This window comes from Sciurus carolinensis, assembly GCF_902686445.1.
Source record: "Sciurus carolinensis chromosome 14 unlocalized genomic scaffold, mSciCar1.2 scaffold_124_arrow_ctg1, whole genome shotgun sequence".
Taxonomy (NCBI): domain Eukaryota; kingdom Metazoa; phylum Chordata; class Mammalia; order Rodentia; family Sciuridae; genus Sciurus; species Sciurus carolinensis.
The window spans coordinates 66847-83803 of NW_025920109.1; the positions used below are offsets into that span (position 1 = coordinate 66847).

The 16957-nt window shown below is 35.4% G+C and overlaps 1 pseudogene; it reads right to left on the reverse strand.

Moving 5' to 3' along the window:
- Positions 1–16957, reverse strand: part of LOC124973316 (suppression of tumorigenicity 18 protein-like) — a 79882-nt pseudogene that overhangs the window by 15705 nt on the left and 47220 nt on the right.

A 16957-nucleotide genomic window follows, 5' to 3' on the forward strand; every position in this document is an offset into this window, starting at 1 on the left:
TAATTTAAAATATTTTTCATTCATAGCAATGTGGTTACAATTCATCTATAAAACAATCATTTTCAACCTGAATTTTTCAACCAGGTGACAAGGAGAAGAAAATGTTTCTGGAACAAAGCCCTTCATAAATATGATTCACTGTATTCTTAAAGAATAGTAAATTAAAACAGACATTATCACCTCATGTACATACATGACAACATGACCAATGTGATCCTATAATATGTAGAATCAGAAAAATGAAAGACAATACTCCATATAGGTATGATCTATCAAAATGTATACATGCATTCTACTGTCATGTGTAACTAATTAGAACAAATAAATTAAATAAGTGTTCTAAATTGAGATTCTATGAAATACAAAAAATATCAATACATGAAAACACATTAATAAATAGAATCGTTAACATTATATACAAAGTGAAGGCTATGTGGTTTGCTCAAATTTGATAAAAGACAAATTATTTTACAGGGGATAATAAAATAATAAGAGACACAAAGTGAACATGGAACCATGAATTTCCATTCCGGAAGCTTCTCACTGTCAACCTTGACCGAGATATGCTTTCTTATTATTTCTTTTTCTGGAGAGTGTGTGCAAGTTTGTCTTGTTTTATTGCTAAATGTTGTGTTCTCAAAAATTGATCATGAGGGCTGGGGAGATAAGTCAGTTGGCAGAGTGCTTGTCTCACAAGCATAAGGCCCTGGGTTCAATCCCCAGCACCACAAAAAAAAAAAAAAAAAAAAAAAAAAAACTGATCATGAAAAGAATGAATACTTAGTTAGTAGATTACATATTTAGAGGTGCTTGTAAGAGGTGCTTGTAGTAAGTCTCCTTGTAACATAATAGATAGTAACATGTCCTCTGAGGCCCTCTGACATTCTTTCCTGAAGGACAAATTTTGTTTAGATATTTTGTAGGAAATTTCCTGGGTGATACAGTGTTGTAAATATGTTGATGAAGCACCCATTCATAATCATCCATAATGGCTTAGAATTGAAGCATATAATTATGAAAGTGAGGCTTTGGTTTAAAAAATGCCACACAATAATTTATTCTGTATCTTCTAAGACATTAAGAAATAAAAATTGGGTAGGAATAATGTTTTAGAAGTTCTTTCTCCTTTAGAAGATGAAGTTTGGCAGGTCTGTGGTACAGCCCTCTATGTTTGGAGCTCCTTAATGAACAGGAAGGAAAAAAATGTGCTACAGGGCTTTGACCAAATCTGAAACCATCTTAAGGCATACCAAATAATGTGAGTGAGATCTTCATCTACTTCTTAGAACCAAATGGACAAGGACACACTTAAAGGCACACTTGACTTGTGACAGCTGCACCTGACCACACAGTAATGATCCGAACTCAGAATGAAACAAGATGAGCTATGTTGGACCTTAGCCTGCATTTCAAGGATATTAAAACAAAACAGAAAACCCACAAACCAATAAAAATGCAAGTTTTCTCAGTAAACAGGTTTCACTGACAACCTGAAAACAAGTCCTTCCTGGAAGTCTTCATTTTCTGAGTTTTTGATCCACTTCCTAAAAACTGAATGTTGTCAAGATGCTCCAACTTTGCTGGGTTTGTACACTGCTTAAAAACAAAGCATCTGGGGTTCCCGGACTTCACTGGGTTTTAAATCAGCATTGGGCACAGTGGCTCCCAAGACTAGAATGGGGACTCATCACTCACAGATTGGAGAAATATGTCATAAATCTTCTCACTCTTTTCCTTTAGGTAGAAAGCAAACCCAAAAGCTGGACAAAGACTGCACTTGTCCAACAAAGGGCTCAGATGAAACAACAGGACACTTGGTGATAAAAGACTTAAGTCATTGTGAAACTATGAAAGGGTTTTAAATTTCCCCTCATCCTGCTGTGCACATGGAAGTTGTTAAGTCATTTTCTTTTTGGCTGCTGGAGATGAGTCACATCTTCCTCGAAGCAAAACAATTACCATTTTGGCCAGAAATTTGAGCCAATGCATGAGAGGGAGGGAATGGTATAAGTATGTAAAGTGAGAGTTTACAATCACATAACATACTAGAGTAGATATCACCACCAGTAACTGAAGTGAGCCATTAACAGTCTGAACCATCTTAAAATAGCAGCATACGTGATATTTTAGAATACAAAAAACAATTGCACAGTCTCTAGGGCACTCACCATAGTGAATTTTCAGAAATATAGAAAATAACATGTTTTTAGATGAGTCAAATATCTATCTAGCATGGTGATGTTATGACATCTAAAGGGCAGTAATTAATGGCATTAGGAAGGGTTCTGCCTCCTCTCCCAAGCATCCCAGATGACAACCAATTATAGTAACAGAACAGAAAGGCAGGAAGCAAAAGTTACTTTCTGTGGGTGACAGAATCAGTATTTTCATGGTCCAGTCCTTTGCAGCCCAGGAAGGGAGAAGGGGGCAGTTCTTGCTTGCTCAGTTTCCTGGAGACAGGGGCCTCCTTTAGAGGACTCTCCCTCTGCCTCTTGGCACCCAGGGGACAGCCAGAAGCAATGTGGTATGCTCTATGTTTACCTGATATGTGACCTTGGCCATTACACCCCATTATAGGACACCTAGAGAAACAAAAGACACACATTACCAGCTGGGTAGAAGGAAGAAATGGTTCCACACCATCCTGGGGGAAATTCATGAAACTGCATACCTGCATAAAGGCTACCCCTGGTAGCAAGCAGCATTATATTAGTATTAATAGTTGACAGGCTCAGATCTAAGCATTTTTAATGCATTATCTCTTAATTTTTACTGCAAACCCAAGGATAAAGAGTGTTATGATCCCATTTTGTAGGTGGAAAAATGAGGTTTATAGAATTCAGGTGACTTCTCACCTATTCTATAAGCAGTGGAGCCACATTCAAGCCTGTGCTTTCCAGTGCTAGAGCCAGCCATGTAAACACTGAGTTATGTTTTCTAAACAAAGACCAAAGGTTCCTGCTTTGATTGATGCTACATAGCACATTGCTCCTAACACCAGGATTTTGATTTGCAAATGTTTAAATACAGTATTTAGAAATCTTGTAGAGAAAACAATTTAAATGTCTATAACTAGGCCTGGTAGCATATTTCTTACAGAATAAATTTCAACAGATTCAATTTCACCTTAAGCAAAATTGAACTCTCAGGAGAAAATGTGGCTGTATTTGTCATTCTGGAGAACTTCTACAATGCTGCTTTCCTTTAGAAAAACTGCTATTTCTTTTGCACTGTCAAAGAAATATGGAGATTTAGTTCTGAATGGGAAAAGGTATTCAAACCTCCAAACAATCTGACTCTTGCTTCAGTAGTCAGCTGGTATTCAGCAGGGTGCCTTCCCTCCAAGGAACTCCACTGAAGTTCACCTGTGTCCCAACTAAGGCTCTTCCAATGAGGCCAACCAGAAACAGCTGACCCCAATGCTGCCTCCATTGCACTTATGTAAGTTCGAGGTCTTCTTTTTCTTCCTTGTTAGTGGGCATTTTGATGCCCCTTTTTCTTGCTTGAGGATAGCCATACAAGCTAAAATACATAATTAATATTAACAACACAAAAACCAGTGGTCTCACTCAGTCCTACTGCACACCCATGCTCCCCTCTCAGAAAGGGATCAATCCTACCTCTGGTGGGACCCGTAGTTTCTCAACTCATGCCCAGACCCACCACAAACTGGCGTCAGACACCTGGAAAATACAGGACAGGGTCCCTAGGTTAGCAGGGGAGGGGGATTGTGGCACATTCAAATGTAACTGAACAGAAAGAGCTGCTTTGTGTGGGAGTCTTTCTGCTTAAATATAATCAGCTTTTGGTTAAGAATTCATTTATTAAAAAAGTTAAGATGTCATGATTGAATGGTGCTGGGCACACAATGGCATTAGCTGTTAGTTATTGTAACTGTTTCTTTGTTTTAAACCTTATATTGAAAAGAACTTGAATGGGAGACCACAACTTACGGATGGTCTTCTGTCTACACCATGCAAAGATCTTATCTTTCATGTAAGAAGAACAGCTTTTCAAAGTGGTATTTGTCAATGATTTATTTTTTCTGCCATGATAACCCTTTTATTCCACATGAACAACAGTGGTACAGGTGAATTCCAGAGGCTTAGAGCATTAATATTATTGCCAGAGAAATTGAATAACCTGCATCTGGTCCATCCTGCCTCATGACCCAAGTTCACTATTACCAGCAATCAACCATTAATTAAGGAGATGGATGAAAGCAGAAAGGGAATTCATTTCTACTTGAAATCCTGATTAGGAATAAGTTTCAAAATACACTAGAAAAAATACAGATTTTGACCTTGAAAAAATATCCAATAAAAATGAAAACAGAGAGACCATTCAAAATAATTGTTTTCCTGAACATTCTTGTAGAGATTCTCTTCATATATCATTCCATATTTATGTTCTCTATGGTTCAGATCTCCACCCAAACAAGAGTTTCATTTGAGAAAAAGCTATAATCTAAAGAAAACTATGAAACTCTCTTTTTAAAAATTTTATCCCAATGAACTTTCATGAAATGTCAATTTCCAATCCTGAGTCACAATATAGGGATTACTTTTTATATTTCAATGAAATTTTTACAAATCAACACATATCTTTTCCAGATACCTGAAAAAACTGGCACAAGTCTTTCATCAAGAACTTAAAGAGATAATATGTATTCTCTATTATAAACAAGGTTTGCATGCATAACTTTTTCTTTTACTATTTTTAGTGAAATACTGCTTTATTAACATAGTGAAATTATTAAAACAATTGCACCAAATAACCTTTTTGAAGAGACTTTCCTTGAGTAAACAAGAAGTTAATAAAATAGCTTTTATGGAAAAAGCATGGATAGTATTTACTAGATACCTGCATAAAATGAAAATACTGAATAGCAAAATAGGACCTCTCTATCTGTATGCTTTCAATGTATTAGCAACACATTTTTTAAAAACAATGCTTAGAGAAAATACTTAGGAGACATTATAGCTATAATTAAGATCTGGCAAATGTAGAAGTGATTAAAATATTCTAGTGCATCTTACTTTTCAATCTGTTATGAATCTCTGCTGAAAATTTTTCTAGTGTAGTCTAGAAATATGGAAGTCTATAAAATGATTTATAGAATCTGTTCTGATACAAGACTTTTTTCTTAACACTTTGAAAATCAGAAATATATATTAAATAGTTTTCTTTACTATTTCTGTTAATAAAACTTAAAATTTTATATGGGATAATTACCAAAGGTATAAGATGTATAATTTATTATCATTACATATGTAATCAAACAAGATTTAAAAACACAAATGAAAACTTTTGAATAAAGAAGATAACAATCAGAAGAATAAATTCAATAAGTAAATATCAATACACAAGTTACTTTGAGATGTTAAAGATGATGTAGAAATCAGCCAAAAATGTGTTCATCAATGAAAAACGAAAAGAGCTCTTGTATGATTTTAAATGACCAAAAGGTAAAATGTAGAATTTTCATAAAATTGGAAGATATAAATGCTTTGCCACATCTTCATAAGTCTGACTTAAAATAAATAAATAAATTCTGAAATTAACAGATAAGAGTTTTCTGGGCATGGTGGTGAACACCTGTAATCCCAGTGACTCGGGAGACTGAGGCAGGAGGTTTGCAAGTTCAAGGTCAGCCTCAGCAACTTAGTGAGGCCATGACTGAAAATTTAAAAATAAGAAATAAAAAACACTGGGAGATGTAAGTCAGTGGTACAGCACACCTGGGTTCAATCCCCAGTATTGGGGGAAAAAAAGGAAAAGAAGTATTGTGGTATTGTGTTTAATAATTACATCATTCCTTAAAAAGCTATTATAAAAGGTCCTTAAAGCAGGTCAATTAAATTACAGTAGGTTTTTAATATTTTTCCAACTTTTATGGTGAGTCACTTTGTGATCATTTAGTTAGGTACAGTTTACTACTCATTGACACACTGACAGTGAATGAGGAGGGTCCCACCAGAGGGAACAAAGACAAAGTGGTCCTGCCTCCTGACACTTGAGCTTCTGAGAGTGAGTCATGGTGAGGGACTTAAGAGTCTTGTGTGCCAAAGGACATCCAGTAACACTACAGAGGAGAGAGAAAAATACATACACCTCACTGACACAGTCAACCCACTCAAAGTCATCCTGAGTTTGTAACATAAGCTAAATTACTGGTGACTGAAGATTGAGGAAAACAATAACTGTGTTTGAATCTGGCCTTGCTACTGTAATGAGTCTACGTTTGCCAGCATTTCAATTGTTTCTCAAGAACTCAGATTTGCTATTTATCAAATGAATGGCTTTGCTCCAGTGAGATTCCCCCACTCTGGAATTCAGTGACATAATTATTACAAAGTCCTTCTCACTGAAACACCAAGTAGAGATGACTGAAAGTTTTAAACTAGGGCTCAAAAGGAAAGAAAGTCATGTCAGTAAGAAGGTAAGCAGAAAGATTCAGCAAAAATGCACTCTTCATCTCTAAGACTCATGTCTGCCCAAGACTAAAGGTGCCACTTCCACAGATCCATGCTATTGCCTTCACTTAGATTTAGACAGGTCCAAAGCTGGACATGAACCCTAACACTTGTTCTGTAACCTGAACAAGAAAATGACTTTTTTTCATCAAGAATCATGATTTCTAAATGTCATAATTTTATTCCTGAAAAACAAAATAAAACCAAAATGTAACTAAACCCCTCTGTACTTCCTGATCCAGATAATATCTTGCTAGAACATCTGAGAATGAGTAATTGCAATATAGCAACATGAGGAGACTCTGTCTGTGCAGGACATGCTCAGGTACCTGTGGTAAGATGCAGAATTTCCTGTGACATGGCCACTCACATAATTTCCTGGTGCTGGAGAGCTGGGTCAACTGAAAAACACATCGTTAGAGACAACTGCATTTCACAGCTACTTTTACCAAGCAGCTTTTCCCTTCATGATAAGTTAATATTGTATAAAGCACATGCAGAAGCTAGTGAATTAAAGGTTTATACTGGCATTTATGTAAGCATCAGTACACTAAAAGAAAATGTAGCATGCTGGATTAATTTTTTAGTTATCTGTGTATGACATCATATTCAATTATCTGATTCAAATGATGTAGGAACGTGATACTAACATGCAAAACACATATAATTTTTGTGAATCAACAACAATCAGGGGTGTTCTACTTCTTTGAAAATATAAATTCTGTAAAAATGAACATTATAAATCCATACTTTATTATGACAGCAGATTTTAAAAATACTGGCATCAATTATGATAGAGTCCAGAAAGGAATTTTTGTGTATTTTTAAAACCAGGCAACCTAGTAACTTCATAAATATTTCAGAAACCACTAATAGCAAAAGAAGAAAATCTATTACTGAAATGTAAGTGGATATTTTAGATGGGGACATTTCTGAAAGTACAGAAACAGTTCAAATGGCAAAGCTCATGAGCTACTTCACCCAAAGTTGTACTCCAATAAAGACAATCCCTAATTCAAGACTAGACCAAGAACAGACTGTCAGAACATCTGCAAACAGTTGGTCTCTTCAGAACAGACTGATCTGAACCCCTGTACATCACTTTATTTCAGATCATCCTGGGATTTTTATGTCTGTTTTTAAAATAATGCAAGAAGTTAGTTATCTTTAGAAGTTTTCCTTCCATAATTAGTATGTTCGTTGGATTTTCAGTTATTTAATTACTTCTGATGCTGCTGGAAATTCAGCAGCATCAGAAGTTGGCAGTAAGCAGATTAAGCCCAGTCTGCTTAGCACTATTTTTGGCAGTGTTAAGAATCAGAAGAAAAAAATCAATTACATCACCCATACATCCAGTTTTCTCTTACATCCTGCTCAGTGTGAGGTCTTACCTGTATATTCTGAATACAGCATTTAACCTTTTGAAGACAAATTTTGAGATAGATTAACAACATTCCAATATTTTCTTAATCACCATTTTCTAAGTATTTTTCCCCTGAGGTGTTATTCTCCAATAATTTTTAGGTTATCTAAAGAAACTACAAGCATTAGAACTCTCAAAGGAGACGTCTAAGTTTCAGAGCTTGATCCAAGGTGAATAAACCAACTCTCCCCTCTTCCTGGATAGGATATTAGAGATATTAAGAAGAGAAAATATACATAGAAAAGTAAAGGAAAAATTAAGGGTTGATGTGTGTGTGTGTGTGTGTGTGTGTGTGTGTGTGCACTCACACTAGTGCCCTTCAGCCCATTCATTAAGTGCAGAAAATTCTCTTCTGCACATTTTCCCTCTCAATAGTGGGAAGGTGGGAGTTTGCTTCAGCTGCTCACTCTACACTGTGGAATGCATGCCACCTTGTGTTCCACAGCAACACTGCATTTATTTTATTTTATTTTAAATTTTATTTTTTCAATTACATTAACTTTTCCAAAAAGGCAAAGAGTCGCACTGATTTTTAGACCAATTAACTAAACAGTACTGATGAAATACAGTAATAAAATGAACTTAATTAACATTATTTTTGTAAAAAATTTTTGATGGTATATAAATATCAAATAATAAAGAAATAATTAGAGGCAACATTGTAGTGGGAAATATTTCTCTTTAGGGTTCTGATAGTGAGATTTAATTCCAAATCTGTGGTGAAAATTCTACATGATAATATGCCAATACCCATTAGGTGATATATTCTGGGAAGATCTGTACATGAAAATATCAAAATTAAAAGCAGAAAACTAGTTAATTCCCTTAGTAAGCAGCACTCATACCCTACACAAATTCAAGAAGAGTTGACAAAATAAAAATTCTAAAGTATATTTAATGTAATGTTAGGAACAAAGTTAAACATGATAAGGTAGGGTGACAGAACTCTAAGTAGCAAGACTTTCATAAAATATACTAACATTTACATACATATGTGTTTGTGTGTGTGTGTGTGTGTGTGTGTGTGTGTTTGTGTAAGATATCCATCAAAATTCTCATCCTGCCTATAAAATGTGTACTGTATGGTCTCAGAGAGTTAATTTCTTAGGAATTCATGAATATGCTCGAAAATTTGTTCAAAACTTGTTAAAAATTTTTGGGAGGGTTCCTCATTTTTATTTAGCTTTGTTTATTATGTCTGTGTCATAAGAAGTGCTGATTAAAACATTATATTTTGCATGACAATAAGTCTACAATGACTTCTGACAATTTCCAACAATCCACCTTAAAAAAATAAAAATTTGCCATTTTTGAAGACATTAAATATAGTGCATGGAAAGAAAATCCATCTAAAGGTAAGCAAGCTTAAATAGAACCATGTGGAATAAGTGTATGACTCAGCCAAATGACCTCTTGGAAAGAAACAGTGTTTGATGGAGTTTAAGTGATTACATGTTTGATAACATTCATTACATGTCCACCCCAAAGTCCCAGGTAGATACTGAACACATAAAGGGACATGATATTTGTGCCAGTAGTGACTGCCTATGAAATCCTTAAATAGTGCACAAACTGAACTTATTTAAAAGCCATTCACATGTTGTTACAACACACTGAGGCAGGACTGGGAATAATTCTACTGAATGTCTACTGTATACAAAGCCACTGTACCTGGCAATGATACTCAAGGTGTGTTCAAAGGCCACAGTGTATGTGGTTGGAGAATGAGGGGTAGCATAGTGTGTCATGCACAGTTACAAGGCCAAGTGGAGAACACAAACTGAGCAACAGCACCTGTGCCCTCAGGGCCTTAGTCTTAGTGAGGAGGCAGACAACAGAGAGCAGAGGTGAAAGGAATTGTCCATGTTAGATGGTGAGGAATGCTCTGGAAAGAAAAGACCTAGAAATCTGAGCAGGCATGCTAAGAATTGGAGGTGCAGAACTGCAGCAGCTGGAAGACCTCTGATGAGGAGAGGATGAGCCTGACAGAGGAACTGGGGACAGAGGTCTGGGCAGAGGGACAGGGAATGCCAGGACCAGAAGCAGGAGTTTTTCTGGTATTCTGGGGAAGCTGGAAGGGAAGGAAGAAGATACAGCCCCCTGCCCTCGTTCACTGGAGGATGTGGATCAGGAAGTCCCAGAAGGAGACAGAAGAAGTAAAGGGCCCCAGGTGTGCTTTGACACATCAGAACTGCACTCGAGATAGGAAGAGATAACAGTGAGAGGGAAGAGAAGTTCCCAGATAAGGAGTCCTGGACATCAAGTGAGGAGGGTGGATGATAGATTCTGGAGGAAGGTGAGCTAGCTCTGTGGCATCTCTGTGCTGTCAGGTAGAATGGGAGGATCAGGACATCCAAATTGGAGGGGATACCTGCAGAATTTAACAAGAATGATGGCTTTATGCTGATCTCACAATGGCTTTGGTGGAGCAATGGAATGAAAGTCTGTCTTGCAAAAATTCAGAAGGGAAACTGAGTCACACACTAAGAACATCTTTCTTGAGAAGTTCAGCTGTAAAAGGAAAAGGAGACAGAGAGCCCAGGCAGAGAGCCTGCTGGGTCAGGAGAAGATTTTACCTTTGCTTTCAATGGCAAAATTTAAATATTTTATGCAGAGAGATACAGAAGAGAGATTATAGGCACTTGGTACCTAAGTGGAAAAGTTACTGTTCACTGGAAACTCTCATTAATTGGCAGCTATACATCTATGTATCAGCACAGTTGATTAGCATTTAATCATTTATGTGTAGAAAGGGGTTTCCTGCATTTCATTCACTCACTCACTAGGGTTGCTTTTGGGTACCTTGTTCTGTATTTATTTTATGTTTATTTTTAATTGATAATTGAAAATTGTACATATGTAGGGGATATGATGTGTATGCATTTCACTGTGTAATGATCAGATCAGAGTAACTGGTCTTTAAACTCCTTTGAGTCAAAGCACTCCTTGGAGAATCCAAAGAAAATCATTCACATTTTTTACCCAAGTAACATTTTGTAGCAAGTGTTAGGAGCGTAGCAGATTTCCTGAAGTAAGGTATTAGATACTCTGTAGTCAATGGACCTCAAGTTGGAAACTTCAGCCCTAAATATCTGCATTTCTAACTGTTCTAGCACATTCCATTTTTTAATCAACAGATCTTCAGTTCTCTTAGCATAAGACCACAACAAGTACATTTTTTACAGCACCCTCATTTCAATGCATAGGTTGAATATTTAACTACCAACTGTTGGAATTGCTTTAAAAGTCCTAAAGAAAAAAGGATAAGCCAGATATTATTATCAAACATCATGACCTAGAGTCTCTCAACTCCAGGATCTTACAAGACACAGAGCTGTATACCACTTACATGATTGGTTCTTTCTTGAGATGCCTTGCATGGAGTTTAGGTTTAGGGTTTGTTATAGAGACCTCTCCAGGAATTTTTTTTCCTCTAAATTTTATGGAGAGTTCACTGGATTTTTCTGGAAAAAAAGGAAAAAAGAGAAGGAAGCCATTAGGGAACTCTGAAATAACAAAGAGATTGGAGTCAGGTTTTAGTTTTGACCTAAAATATTCAGCTTAAATACTAAAAAGGATTTAAATAACATAATGGAAAAAAGGCACATTCTGATTGTTAGGGACCTTTACCCTAAGTGAAGAAGAGTGAGAAATTATAATTGGTGGGGAAAATCTTTGAAAAATTCACATCTTAGCAAATACAATTATAGAGGCATTTCTTGAATTATGTAATTGAGTGAATATATTAGCACATTTCAAATTGTTTTGGTTCAATTAGTGCTTCCTAGAAAACACAGACATAGTTCTTTACAGCAGTCACAATAGCACTAAGATAAAAAGAATATTTCAAAAATGAATTAGAGTTTTAAATAGGACTCTAGATTAACAGAATGCTCATTCCAATATGCAAACAATTAACATCTAAATTATGTTTTTAAATCTGTAATAGCTGATGTAATGGTATTAGCCCTTTAATTTCATTTTTCTGAAAAACTGCTCTCATTTTCACATCATTTCTTATTTCTTCTTTTCTTTGCTAACTTAGTATCTTATAATGCTTTTAATCATTGGATGGCAGTATTAGTTGAATATTACTAATTTTCATGTTTTTTAAAGCTTAATATTTATTCTGATCCCATAAGAAACAGTCACTAATCTTTCCAAATCATTAATTTACCAAGTGGTTAATTAACTCACAGAAAACTCACAACATTTTCCAGTAAATGTATTACTTTTGGGATTTAAAATTAAAATAATATTAACTAATATAGAAAATCATATTCCAAATCTTGAAAGTATTGAGCTATTTAGAGTGAGTAAAATATTTTGGATTGTTTGAAGTAAATTTCATTTAAGTTCAATGGAAATAAAAATTCTACAGCATGATACAATTTTTGATTCTGAATCTGCATTCAAAAGTAATGGAAAAAAATTCCTGAATTTTCTAAACCACAGAAATATTCTTAACACTGATCTTGCCATCAAAGCAAACATAAATCCCTTCATTCTTTACTTGAGTAAGAGTTCAATAGTCATACACATGAGTTTGCTTTAGTAAATACACTGGTCATTATTTTAAGTGATATTATTATCATATCAAATTAAAACAACCTGGTTTGGTAGAATTTCTGCCTTCAGACTGTTTAAAGTGCTAAATATTCCATGCTACTTTCTTGAAAAATAAAATACTTACTGATTTTATAAAATGTATTCCCAAATTACACATTGAAAGATGAACTGAGCTGCAAAGAACCAAGTGAACCAACAGACTACAAAGGTATGAAATGGTAACAAATCAAGTACTGGAAGTTCTCACTACACACTGAACACCAGGTTCAATTACATGATTAATAGGCAAATCATGATGTTTTATTTTTTAGCATGTTCTCTGTATTTTATTGTAACTTTTTACATAGTATTTGAGGAAATTTCTCTATTTTTTCTAAGCATTTTGTCACTGGAATAACAGTACATTGATAAGAAATGAAGATATATTTAGGCAGAAATAATATTAAAATAATGAGATGGAATTTAAAAATAAAAACATTTAAATAAAAAATAAATTAAATAAAAAATTTAAAAATTTAAAAATAAAAACAATATTTTCTAAAGATTTCTAATAAATTATTTGAAATTATTCATCTGACAATTAAAAAATAGTAGCTGACAGAAATATACATTTCAAAGTCAAAAGAACTCTATATTTCAAAACAGCTGTGTACCCAGCTACAAAGACAAGTGTTATTCAAAGTCACCTCCATGGAATTCTCAGCAAGACAGATGATGGAAATTCATCTTTGTAGAGTTTTACAGTATAAAAATCTAAGTCAAGTCATTTCTAATTTTACAGGCAAACCCTGATCACTTCACCATCCAATCCATTTAGGACAATTAGATTCTATTTGGGTAGCAATTTCCACCCTCATTTAGAAATATCTTGGCTTTCTGAAAGTAGATGCAAAAGCTAAAGCTGAGTTCAATGCTGTCTCAGTATGGAAGACCCTTTGTTTTTCTGTTTAGGGTTTGACATTTTCACAGAAAAGGCATGAAGTAAAAAGTGTCATTTCATTATTTTCTTCATGACATTCAGAACAAAGCCTAAGGAGGATTTTACATTTGTATAGGAACATATAAATATTCCATTGCTGATGAGGACTGAATTCATACAGTATGAAAGGCTACAGAATTGGGGAGGATTTTGAAATAATTAACACACAAAAGTGTTAACACAAAAGTGTGTTAATTATTATTTGACTAAAGGATATATAAATGTATATATATATCCTTTGGTTATGTTACAGCCATTTTTTATTTTTTGAGACAGGGCCTCATTAACTTGCTTGAACTGGCCTCAATCCCTAATAAAACTGCCTCAGCCTCCTGAGTAACTGGGATCACAGGCATGTGCCAATATGCCTGACTATCATGAATGGTATTTAATCTGCTATAATAATATGTGGTAATATTTTAAAAGGAATTTTTTTTGTAAGTGATGACTTTGAAGTATTACATCACTTTTTTACAAAAATCTTATGTATGCAACTGATTTGTAAATTGAGTCTCTTTTCCTTTTCTTTGCTTAACATTCCACCCCTGGAAACTTGCAGAGGGTGTATGTGTTCAAATACATGTGGCCATCACTGAAAAGAATTCTTAGATTAGTTCTGTTACAGAAAAACTTTATTCTGGATGAATTCTTAAGGATCACCCAGTGTAGAGTCACTGATATCATTTGTAAGAATTTTCCCCTATATTTAAAGTATCCAATTTGAAATAATATTTTTATCCTGTGCAAGATGTTAAGAGAAAACATGGCACATATACGTGTGTTTGGAGTATGTGTGTGCAATGGAATTCTTTCATGCACAAGTAGAAGTTCATGGTTATTTCAGTAATGACCACAACATAATGATACCACAAATTGCAGATAATAGCATCTGGCATTTTTTACATTTTAAGTCCTGAAGTCTTTGGAGAACTGACAGTTGCATGAAACTGATAGCCCTAGTTTTTACTTAGTAATCTCCTTTCGAGATATTTTGAGTTTTTTCTAAACTCAGACTTTTTTAGGGGGCAAGTGGATGAACAATTTCACTGAGACAGACAATATTTTCTGAAAAATCACTCATAAATTCAGCAACTGTCATGCACATGAACTAGATCACAACAAACTGGAAACTTGCAGGGGCGTCCGGAATTCCATCCAGTGCTTGACAAAGATCCTCTGGAGGATGATTGCAAAGGCTCATCCTAAAAGGAATTGCTGGATGTTTTGCTCCAGAGCATGGTGTTTTTTCTGCTGTGTTTTTCTGATAATATATTACTCATTTCAGTCTGAATGGATTGCTTAAGGGATGAGGGGAATACAACAAAAATTCCAGAAAATATTACCTACAATCTGAAAAACAATGGGTCTTTACCACTAACAAAATTAAAAATAATTTTGCAACCGTGCAATGAGTCCCTGAAAGCCTCTGAAGAAAATAGTTATAAATCTGCCTTTGGCTCCAACAGGCTGGTTAAATTTTAGCGATGGTTTTGTTTATGTGTGGTGGTGAGGTAAGAGAATAAGGTTCCAAAACATTCCTTCCTTCCTACAGAGAATATGTCACCCCTATAATAAACGTTGGTACACAATAACCATTGCGACCACTGCCCTCCTGTAGCCCTTAACTCAGCAATTTAGATATTAACCAGATGGACCTAGTAGAGATGGTCACATGAGATTACTTGTCTATCACTTTAACCATGAGAATAATAAGAATAGTCTTAGGTCACATAGAGTTTAGATATTAAGGAAATAAATATTGTATTAGCTCATCAACATAGTTAGATATTCTTAAAACAATTGTGATTAGGTAAAGATGATCTGTAAGGTTGTTGTTTTCTGCCTATGCTTTGGAAACTTCTTTAATATTAACCACAAGACTGCCATTATAGCCTGAAGAAAAATGTATATAAACCCAGCTTTCCCCAGAATAAAGTGGGACTGATTGCACCAGAACTAGAGTCTGTGTCTTTCATTCTCCACCCATCACCGACGCTGTCTGCCCACGCCCTGTTTACCAGTGTGGAACCCATGGACTCCTGCTAGGGATGAACCCCAGCAGAAACTGTCAATCTATTCCTGGTCATGTGAATGGTGTGTGCCTATTATATGTGGGAGAAAGGAGGTGAAAGGGAAGGATTGCAGGAGCAGGACACACCACACTGTGGTCTTCAGTCATGCCTGAGGTGTCTTCAGGGCCCCAAGAAGCAATTCCAGGAGAACTCCCTGGAGAGAGACCATGGACAACCAGTGCTGGGATTGGTTCCTGTAGACACATATGGAGGCCTTCCTCTGCCAGAGGACTTGGTCTTGCACCCTTGAAGACACCAGTGGTAATGGGTTTCCACCACAACTTTCCATGGACCAACTCTCCACTCTTTGGGGGTTTTAATTTCCTTTCTAATTTTTCTTAATATTCCCTAAGTTTGCTCTATTTTTTGGTGCTTTTTTTCTTCTCTCTATTTTCCCTTCTGGGACTAATACTCTTAATTTCTGTATAACAGGGTCCAACAACTATAGCTCCCCAAAACTATAATTCCATAAAAAAAGTGTGATGCCAATTCTGCTTTGCAGGATTGTTGGGATGAGACACTGTTTATAAAGATTGTTTGTCTTCACTAATGTGGCACATAGGATCCTTCTGAAACCCTCTCAGTGAGGACCCTGAATACAGACTGCTTTTTCAAAATAATACCTATCAAGTCTCACATTTTATTTTCAAGATTTGGAACAGGATGGAGTAAATATGCCCTGTTAGAAATTACTTTGGCACAGATAAAGGAACCAAGAATGAGGTGGGACACTGTACTGGGGAGCTATTGATGATTCAGGAGCCCTTCAACTGCAGTTTCTCAAGCAATGACTCACCCTGTGTACACAGCTGTGGCAATAAGCAGTTGGCTTAAAAACATATTTTGGCAATTTAAACATAGGGCAAGCACTTTTAGTACAAAAATTACAATCTCCAATAGACCTCCATGTCATTGTCAGTGGCCGTGAGTTTTAAAAGAGCTTCTAAATTCTAAATTTCAGAACACTCAGGTTGAAAACTGCAGCATTAAGAGATTTTGATGTCAGATCTGAAGTGTCAGCTCATTCTAAAAAAACAAAACAGAACAAATACCTTGAAGAAAAACTCCTCCCTGTTTTTTGTAAACTTATGGATTTGCAGGAATATGAAACTTTGTCACATATTATGCATTAGATAAAAATATTCTCTAGTTGAATCTCTAAAGTTATAAAGATTAATCAAGAATTTTTTTGAATTATGCAAGAAAACACAGTTGGAAAGTAAATGTAAAATATTTGTTAGGCTCATTTTTTGACTTCTGGGTAATGGGAAGGACAGTCAAGGAGATGATGGGGTGTTGACATTATTTATAAGGGCACACAAGCATAACCAATGTCAAACAATACAAGATACTTTACAGAAAAATGAGAACCTACTTGAAGAAAATTTTCTTTGTTACTCCTCAGGATTGGATTACTCTGACACTGAGTCTGAATATT